Source organism: Octodon degus, unplaced genomic scaffold, assembly GCF_000260255.1.
Source record: "Octodon degus isolate 3935 unplaced genomic scaffold, OctDeg1.0 scaffold00046, whole genome shotgun sequence".
NCBI classification, from domain to species: domain Eukaryota; kingdom Metazoa; phylum Chordata; class Mammalia; order Rodentia; family Octodontidae; genus Octodon; species Octodon degus.
Window position 1 is genome coordinate 12,048,202 of NW_004524622.1, and position 8,948 is coordinate 12,057,149.

Consider the following 8,948-nt stretch of genomic DNA (forward strand, 5'->3'; position numbering starts at 1 on the left):
GGATACTAAATTTTGTATTCTGAACTATAGCCTTCAAACTATATTACATAATATATTTTCAGACCTCACTTATCAAGTTTTATCAGGTTTTTTCTTCTGTACTTTTTACAAATTTCTGGTGATGCTCTTCTTTCCCCAAATAATATGCTTTATGTCAGTTGTTCATTTTTGGGGGATAAGTGTTATCTGGAGTGCGAATTCTAGTTGATAGGTAGTGACTGCCTGAATGCAAGTTTGAGAATTTGGAGCCAAGTCCTGGCTTAGTAGGTGGTAATCATCTGTTCTGTCTGACTTTGGTGCAGAAAGTGCAAATGAAATACCAAAATAGCTACCATCCTTTCCCAGTGGAAACCTTACATTTTCCCTACTCATTTTTGCTTTCAATCTGTTGCTTCTGCTGAATTAGTTTAGCTTACAGGTGATAGCATAACCTTGTATCCTTAATCTGTATTATGTTGCACCAGTTGGAACCCCTTTTCCTTTTTATACACAAACAATAATTTGTGTAGCAGTCACAATTAAAAGACTGATGGTGGAGGGGCTGATTGGATGAAGACCAGACATTTAGCTTTAGACATTCCAGTCTTAAATTCCAGTTAAAATGAACCTTGTAGATTGGATATGGGAATCCAATATGTCAGTGTGAACTCATAGTTTTTAACATCTATAAGTGGCTGGATACAGAAGTAGCAATATCTATACATGCATGGATCAGTATACATTTGCATATGTTTGAGACAGCCTGCAAGCAAAGATTCCCCAGTAGTAATAAGCATACTTAGATTCCAAATATGTTTTTTACGTACCATTTTCCAAAGTGACCAGAGTGCCTTATAAGTGATTAATATCAAGAACAGAAAAAGAATGATCATGGATGTCTTGTGGTGAGGAGAAAAAATGTGGGATCTGTCAAAGGTTCATGGGAATCAACATGCAGAATCTCCTAATGTCCAAGCCTGGACCAATCTGAGCAGGAAAATAAACAATGGTCGTATTAGACTATAACTAATACGGCAAAAAATATATACCTGAGACCATGTAGGTAAAAATAAACAATTTGTTATTTGCCCTCCAATAGGAGGGGACAACTTTTCCTCTTATTGGAAAGAAGGAAGTTGCAATTACTGTAGAAAGAAAAGTAGAAAATCACAGTCAAGTAAATATCACAGTGACAACTACAGCAGTCACAATATATTTAAATATGCTAAAGTTACCTAAAATTTAAAAAGAAACATTACATATCAAATTGTCTTCTATAGATACTTAACTAACCAAAGAAAAAATAATTTTACAGCGGAGAATGGAAGAAATTTCCTTGAGTAATAGCTCAACATCACAAATAATAAACATGAACCACTACCTGATGCACTAAGAAGGACACACCTTTTGTGGTATTCTTGTCAAGCATGCATCCTTGGTCCCATCAGGAGAAAACCCTCTTTGAAAGAAATTCAACAAAATAACCTATCAGTATTCATTAAAAGTACAAACATCATGAAAGATGAGGAAGAACTGAGGAACTGTTGGAGATTACAGGAAATTAAGAAAGAACAACTAAATGCAATTTAGGATCCTGAATAGAATTCCGGAACAGGAAAAGAACTTGAGTTGAAAAACTGATGAAATTTAATTCAAGTCTGTAGCAAATAGTATTATATACCAGCGCTGATTTCCTGGTTCTAGTAGTACTGCCATGACTATAAAAGATGTTCACATTGTAGGAGTGCTGGGTAAGAGAAATAAGGAAACTATAATAGTTTTGTATCTTTTCCATACACCAAAAGTTTACTCAGGATAAAACATTAAGATGTTTCTTTTTTCTTCCGTTCAACCACCCTATCTAAAGGGAACTACTCCTTTCCAGTCTCTATTCTCCACAGATTCAGGGCTCCAGCCATGGTGCTCAAATGTTTCACTTGAAGCTTCTCAAGCTGCCCTCCATCCTTCCCCATGTTCATCTGTCTTGATTTACAGAGTGATTTGTCATTCTGCAGATTAACCAGGGACCTACCCTTTGTTTATCAACAAAATTTATTAATGTGGAAACAGTATACTCTATCCTGGTCCCTCTTTTGGCAGCCTAGTGAAACCAGCAGAGCCTTCATAATTTTAATCTTTTTTTTCCTTTCTTCAGGACCTGAGAACAGAGGGTCAGAATAAGTATTAATTTCTGATTGATATAAATTATGTTACCCCTCCCAGCACCATTCTGATTTATATAAATTATGTCACCAATTCATATGTAACTATTCTGAAGGTTTTTTTTGTTTTTTTGTGTTTTTTTTGTTTGTTTTGTTTTTTTTATTTTTTATGAGACAGGGTCCTTGCTATGTGGCTCAGGCTGGCTTTGACCTCAGGGCAATTCTCCTGCCTCAGCCTTCTGAGTGCTAGCATTATAGATGTATACCACTATGTCCAGCTATGAGTTTTAAGTAACTTTTATTTTCTGTCTTACACTCAAAAGTTGTGAAGATCCTCTTATCCTATTTAGCTGTTCTCTTTCAAGGGTGTTTATTAACTTTTCAAATTTTGGAATGTCTACAGTTGTACTCATTTTATGTTTTTATTTTGAGAATGTTGTTGCACTGTCTTCAGAGTTTTCATTACTGTAAGTAATGTGAGGGCTTTGTTTTGTTTTAGAAATACTAGATTTTTTTTCCCTTTTTATCCGTAGTTTTCTGAAATTTTATTAGCACTTATCTAGGCGTGATCTGACTTTTAAAATTTTGTTTCAGTTCATTCTTACTAGCATTCATGGGATTTTTCACTGAAAGTTTCATGTCTTTAACTGGAAGTCAGATTCATTTCACTCTGTTATTTCTTTGAATATGCCATTGCTCCCATCTCCACCATTCTCTTTTTCTGAACGCCTTCCTTTTTTCTCAAATGTTTGGTGATGCTTATGTCCTTATGTTGCATTTTCAGCTTGTTAACCTTTCTGTCTATCTATTAGTGCTTATGTATTTGCTATGCTGTACCTTCGTGGTTTGAGGAACCGGAAGCTGGGGGAGGGGCACACTGCAGGCCCAGCGCAAGAGGAGTGTGTCTGGGCAAAGGAGTGTGCCTTCCCTTTGGGTGCTCATATCTGCTCAGTACTAGCCTGCTTTAGTACCGGGTTGTTACCATTCACTACAGTTACTTCTTGCTGTTTGCTGGATGACATAGTAAAAGAATAAAGGAGGAACTACCTGGTTGTTTCTCCTACAACAGTATCACAAAATTAACTGATCTTGATTCAGGGCTGCCTCCTGGTCCCCACATCCATTTCCACCAAGATTGGAACAATAATGAAGCCTGTCTCATAATTTTTCCAGATACTGCTTTCATGAGTTTGGAGCAATAATGCCTTCCTTCATTGATATCCCATTTCTGTTTTCTGTCTTTCAGGTGTTTGCCCAGCATTTCATCTTGTAAATCAGCATGATTTTCAAATACCTATGTGTGTGTGTGTGTGTGTGTGTGTGTGTACGTGCATGCGCGCCCATAGAAATAGTTATTTTAATTTAGTTTACTGTTTAAATCAGGAGGTTAAATGAACATGTGTTTATTTTGCTATCGTGTGTGTGTGTGTGTGTGTGTGTGTTGTGTGTATTTACTAGGTATCCAGTATTTTTGTAGAAATTTTCAGACCTTTTCAAATATACATGTTACTTTTCAGGTAAAATGTTGCATAGAAGATCACTATAATAAACAGGTAAAAATAAAGTGAGCTGGCTGGAACAGAGGAGGCAGCCCTGAGCATGACTGCTTGCTTTCTTCTTTCTTCTTTGTTCTCCACTACAGATCAAAAGACTGGAGCCATAGAGCTCCATGAACTCCTTTTAGGAACCACTTACATGAGTAGTATGACCTAGCTCTGGAGTATCAGCTCTAATGGGCTCTTTTATTTTCTTTTTCCAATGTTGGGGATCAAACCCAGGGCTAGACAAGTGCTCTACCATTGACCTAAATGAGCAACCCCTAATAAATTCTTAGTAAATAGCAGCTACCTTTATTATTACTATTAAGGGCCAGGGAGATAGCTCCATAGTCTAAGTGCCTGCCTGGCAAACTCAAGGACCCAGGTTCGATCCCTAATACCACATGCCATGCCGGCCCCCACCGAGTGAGCCACCAAAAACCAGGAGTGGTGACACATGCCTGTAAAGGGAGGCTGAAACAGAAGGATCGCTGTGAGTCCGAGCTGTGTAGTGAGACCCTATACCAAATATATATTTTTTAAATAAAAAAAAGAAAAAAATATATATACCGTTTTGCCTGCCTAAAACCTGACTGAATTCTGAATTCTGTGACTCATTCTGGTAGTCACACCTTAAGGAGTTAAAATAAATATTTGAAGAACAAATGACAACTAAGGAGTTATTAAATGTACATAAGGACTTTACCAGATCTGTACATGTCAATTTGCTTAGTATTCACAAAGACCCAAAGAGGTAAATGTTTTGATATCCAGGATATAATGAGAATATAGAGGCTCAGACAGGCCTGAAGGAAGGTACACAGTTCAAATGAGTAAGAAATAGCTGGGTATTTCCTTAAGCTTAATTAAAGTTAAATTGTAATTAAAGCCAAGTCTTGTCATGGTTCCTCTGGAAAAGCTGAAAACGATATCTCAGCCATCTGGGGGCTTCCCTGTTAAGACTTGAAACAAGGTTCTGAGGTTTTCCTTCCTGCCCTAAAGCATGAGAAGCGCCTGTTCTGTCATTTGCCTTCCATCTACACACCTCTGCCCCGTCCAGGGAAGCATAGCTTCTGTAGGACCTGTGATGGCAGGGGTTTTGAGAAATTAGGGTTTGGTCCCTAAAATTAATTAATTTATTTATTTATTTATGCAATACCAGGTAGTGAACTTGGGACCTTGCACTTGCCAGACAGGCACTTATGCTGCTGAGCTATATCCCCAGCCCTGGTCCCTAAAATTTAAAAGATACACTTAACACAGCCATCCTCTCTGAACACTGGCATCCGTCTTTGGCCACTGCACTCAAAACCTCAGGAATCTTGTTGTTGCCAGTGTGAGGGCCAGTTGTTCTCTCCAGGCTCTTGCTGTCCTGTTCAAAGTGTTGGATGGCACAACCAAAGGACAGGAAAATTTAACATGTACTGAGGTTATTAAAGGCAAAAAAAGTAGGGAGAAATAAGGTTTTCAAAAGAAGGAAAAAACAAGTGCTCTAGAACAGAAGTGTTCTGAAAAGCTTATAGAAAGAAAGAGAAAACGTACCCTGCCTTCAGAGCAGGTCACTGAAAGAGTAAGAAGACCTTGGCCAAGGTCTTTTCTATCCTTCCTCTGATGTGAGCTATCCCATCATTGTCCTGTGCCATTGTTTGACAAACCTTTGTGAGGGCTGGTCACACCCTGTCATCCAGCCTCTTTTCCATTTCTCTGTGATTGACAGGTCACACCCTCCCATGGAGCCTTTCTGCCACACCCTAAGTTCCTGCCTTGCTGTCCTCCACTCACCTGCTTCTAGGTGATGGAGGCTTGTTTCTTGCTTCTCTTGTCCTCAAACTGTTTACCTGTCTCCTCTCCTCAAAATAGCTAGTAACATCTAACCATTTTACCTTTTTCAAAATAAAAACAGTTCATAGCACTTTTTGTCCTTTCTTTTCAGAATCCCTGAAACATGAGACTGAGAATATAGTTCAGTGATAGGGAATATGTTAGCATGTGTGAGACCCTAGGTTTAGTACCCAGCAACACACACACATACACACACACACACACACACACACACACACCCCTATGAGACAAGAAAAATACCCAGTTTTCTTTCTAGGGGGTAGTGAATGAGCACCCACTATGGGAAATATAAAAAATGATCTCAAATTTTTTTATGGCACAAAATTAAAAACAGTAAATGATCCAATGCTTCAATAAGGAAATTTAGAATTCAAAAACACTTATTTGCATCATGGGTACCACTGAACTAGAATTTATTCTGAAGATCCAGGTCCAGTTACTGCAGGAGGGGTGCTCTTGGGCAGCAGAGAGCAGCGGCTGCACGTGTTAGATGCTCTGCCCTGTGCAGAGTCCAGCTGGAGTCGCAAGTGCTGTGGGGAGACTCGGGGCTTGAGTCTTCCCAGGGTTTGTAGTGTGAACCCAGAACCATCTCGCTCACAAACTGCAGAAAGGCATTCCATCATCTTATACTAGATAAATATGGTGGGTCCCGAGGACAAAATCTTGCTAATCTTGGAATTTCCATGTGATTTATGCTTATGTAAAGCTGTATTTTCGAAAACCAGAAGGATAGTATTGACTCATTTAAAAAGAACAGACCCAGGCAGTGTTGTCTCATTGCATTATATGCATTGTATAAAGTAAAGGTACAATGAAGTAACTTTTACATAGGTATAGTGTCAGGAGATTTTTGAGTTTTATCCTTTTTAACAATAATGTAGGGGCCGGGGAGATGGCTCAGTAGGATAAGCGCTTGACTGGCAAACGCAAGGATCTGAGTTCAATCCCCGGTTCCGCCAAAAAAATAATAATAATAATAATAATGTTACATTTGTGGTTAGAAAGTTTTTTTCTGTTTTGAGACAGGGGCTCACTATGTAATCAAGAATGGCCTTGAACTCACTATGTAATCCAGGTGCTATTGAATTTGCAGCAATTCTCCTGCCTCAGCCTCCCAATAGCTGGGATTGCAGCCATGTACTATCAGGCCTGACTGAAAGCTTTTAAAAATCCTATTTCAGTGAACCAAGAGCTTCATTTTGTTCTAAAGTAATTTATTGTAGTGCCAATGTAAATTTGATTATTTAGTACTAAAATCCTAAATAGCTAAGGTAAGCCACTAAGAAAATCAGGCCACTTAGTTTGGGACCCAACCCAGACATACTTTCATATAAAATTAGAAATGTACATGGGAGCTGTCTTTATTTTTGTTTATGGAAGTATTTTTATATTGACCTCAGATGTTAAAGTACATAAAACTGAAACACTGATGAAGGAAGGAGAGTGGAAAGTCAAAATAAGGGGTTATAAAATTCAGACTTGCATTAATTGAGATTTTAGACCCCCACACACATTTTGTTTACTCACTTCTCTTTTCCTGCAGTAAACCCTTTAGACAGGTCATAGAAAACAGGAAAACTAGGGGGCCAGGGAGATGGCTCAGTGGCATAAGCGCTTCCCTGGCAAGTGCAAGGGCCTGAGTTCAATCCCCGGTTCCGCCAAAAAAAAAAAAAAAAAGAAAAAAGAAAACAGGAAATCTGGAAGTACAAAGAAAAGTTCTCCCGAAGATACTGCCTAAACATCTGAACTGTTAACATTTTCATTGGTTTATTTTGAAAGATTTTCACACACACATACATATTCCAAATCTTCAGTATTCTTGTTGTTGCCTATTTCTTTTATAGTTACATTCAGTGTTTAAATGCATTCTTTTTTTCCTTTTTCCTTAGTACTGTAAAGTACTTTGCCATTTTAAAAGGTAATTTTTATAATCCTTTTTAATCATATACTTCATTATTCACTTAACTCGTTCTCTGTTATTGGAATCAAAAGGATTTTCTGGGTTTCTGATCTTCAGAAGTGTTCCAGTCTTGCCTTCATTGTGGACTCTTCAGCTTCAGTGGGAGACACACCAGTCTTTCAGCAAAGACTCTTCAGGTGCTACGGGGATCCTTCGTTCATTGCAGGCAGACTTGTCAGCTTTCTTCATAGAACCATCTCTTGATATGGACTTACACAGGACACTGTACTAAACTCCAAGTATTGGGCTGAAAATTTCTGTCTCCTGGTACAAACAACCTCTGTAAACTTCTCATCTCATCTAACTCTGTGGGTATCCAACCTAACCCAATACCTATATATTTGTACAGGTAGTACTACTTCGTTTTCTGAAGGAATTCAGTGACTGCTGCACTGTCCCTGAGAAAGATAGCCAGATGCAGGACATAAAGTGTGAACAGACTCTCGATGACATCCAGATGACCACATCATGTGCAGGTCCCATGCAGACCCTCACTGACAATCAGACATGCTCTGGGGGCCCAATAACAGTTCTCAGGCCTTTTCAGATCTTCTGTGTGGGTGTGATAGCAACCCCTGTTGTAGACCAGAACCTCCACTTGAAGCAAATTTCAAACACCTGGAATGATCAGAGCCTCACTGGGGACCAGATGGTGACCTTCAGCAGGGACCAGACCCTTGGTGGGGCCTATCCACTTGTAGGAGTGGCACACCCCGGACTCTTAGACTTGCCAGGCTACCATTTGATCCAGCAGCAAACCCCAGAAATAAATGGGAACTTACACACTAACAGCTATCCACTCGTGAAACACTCCCAGCGTCTGAAGCCCTATGTGTGCCAGCACCAGGACTGTGGGAAGTCTTACTGGAGGGCTGCTCAGCTCCAGGTCCACCAGCGCACACACAGTGGTCAGAAGCCCTACGCATGCAGTGTGCAAGGATGCCAGTGGAGATTCAACCGCTCCAATGAGCTGAAACGCCACATGAGAAGGCACACTGGGGAACGGCCCTATACCTGTGACGTCTGCAAGAAGAGTTTTGCCCGGGCTGATCACGTCACACAGCATCTAAGTGTCCACAGATAATTTGGCCTAGGACTAGAGCCCATCTTTCTGCCAGGAACTGTGCATAGGTTTATATTCAGTTTCCCCAAGCCCTTTGTTTTGCTGTGTACTCACTACAAAACCAACCCCTAATGAATACTATTTCCCAACTGTCTTACATATTCATCATTTGCTGAAACAAGGAAAATGATTAGTGGCTTTGGATATATAGACTGGGCATTGAGTATTTTGTTTCAGCAACAAGAGAAAAGTAACCAAGAATTTGGTACTAGAGAAGTTGGATTTTTCTGTGATTACCTGACCATGTAGTTCAAGAGGGGGTTATATTGCACCAACACTTTGTATGCGAAAAGACAGGAATTTGCTTTCTTAGCCTTTATTGCTCCCATTCCTTTTCCCATAAA